We start from the raw sequence: 1,962 nt of genomic DNA, 5'->3' as shown, positions 1-1,962 counted from the left end.
ACAAGAACAAGAACAAGAACAAGAACAAGAACAAGAACAAGAACAAGAACAAGAACAAGAACAAGAACAAGAACAAGAACAAGAACAAGAACAAGAACAAGAACAAGAAGAACAAGGAAGCATGGAGTGATTTTTCAAAGGATTTCTTGAGTTACTTAGGCTACTTTTCATTTCTTTCAACTCTGAAATAAAACAGAGTCTCAGTGAGCCTCTGGATAGGGAAAGACGTTATGTTGTTGATGGCATCCATATTTCAAAGGTAGAAAGTCAGTCCTTCCTGTCTGGGCCTGAGCACTGAGTAGATCCCGGGCCAGCAGCTTTACACCCAATCTCACAAAACTCAGAGGAAGTGGGCCTCCCAGGAGCTCTATCCCGGGCAGCATCTTAGGTAAGGAGACAGCAACACCCGCCCGAAACAGGGAGTAACTGGGACCACTAGGACCCGTCACTCCTGGCCAGGAGCACTGGTTACTTTGGTCTGGGCCTGAACACTCAGCAGATCTTGGGCCTGAGTACTGAGCAGATCTTGGGCCCTAGCTCCAACCCCAGGAGTAACACTCACCCCACACAGTTCTGAAACAACCAAGATAATAGGAAAGAGAGGCTCCAGTAAGAGACAGGGCAGGTAGCACTAAGGTGATCCAGATGGCAAAAGACAAATGCAAGAACATAAACATCAGCAACCCAGGGTACTTGGCATCATTAGAACCTAGTTCTCCCACACTAGAAAGCTCTGAATTCCCCATATCACCAGGAAAGCAAGATTCAGATTTAAAATCACTTCTAATGATGATGATAGAGGACTTTAAGAAGGACATAAATAACACTCTCAAAAAATTCGAGGAGAACACAGGTAAACAGGTAGAAGCCCTTAAAGAGGAAACACAAAAGTCCCTTAAAGAATTACAAGAGAACACAAGCAAACAGGTGAAGGAATTGAACAAAACCATCCAGGACATAAAAATGGAAATAGAAACAATAAAGAAATCACAAAGGGAGACTACCCTGGAGATAGAAAACTTAGGAAAAAAATCAGGAGTCATAGATGAAAGCATCACCAACAGAATACAAGAGATAGAAGAGAGACTCTCAGGTGCAGAAGATACCATAGAAAATATTGACACAGCTATCAAAGAAAATGCAAAATGCAAAAAGTTCTTAACCCAAAATATCCAGGAAATCCAGGACGCAATTAGAAGAGCAAACCTAAGGTTAATAGGTATAGATGAGAGTGAAGAGTCCCAATAAATATCTTCAACAAATTATAGAAGAAAACTTCCCTAACCTAAAGAACAAGAAGCCCATAAACATACAAGAAGCCTACAGAACGCCAAATATACTAGACCAGAAAAGAAATACCTCCCATCACATAATAATCAAAACACCAAATGCACAAAACAAAGAAAGAATATTAAAAGCAGTAAGAGAAAAAGGCCAAGTAACATATAAAGCAGACCTATCAGAATTACACCAGACTTCTCACCAGATATTATAAAAGCGAGAAGATCCTGGAAAGATGTCATACAGACCCTAAGAGAACACAAATGTCAGCCCAGGCTAATATACCCAGCAAAACTCTCAATTATCATAGATGGAGAAACCAAGATATTCCATGACAAAACCAAATTTACACAATATTTTTCCACAAACCCGGCATTACAAAGGATATTAGCAGGAAAGCTCCAATAAAAGGAGGGAAATTATACCCTAGACAGAGCAAGAAAGCAATCCTCTCCCAACAAATCCAAAAGAAGACAGCCACATAAAGATAATTCCACCTCTAATAACAAAAATAACAGGAAGCAACAATCACTGTTACTTAATATCTTTTAACATCAATGAACTCAATTCCCCAATAAAAAGACATAGGCTAATGGACTGGATACATAGACAGGACCCAACATTTTGCTGCATACAGGAAACCCACCTCAGTGACAAAGACAGACACTACCTTAGAGTAAA

Source organism: Grammomys surdaster, unplaced genomic scaffold (assembly GCF_004785775.1).
Source record: "Grammomys surdaster isolate TR1022 unplaced genomic scaffold, NIH_TR_1.0 174, whole genome shotgun sequence".
NCBI lineage: Eukaryota > Metazoa > Chordata > Mammalia > Rodentia > Muridae > Grammomys > Grammomys surdaster.
Note: the sequence above shows the minus strand (reverse complement) of the source record.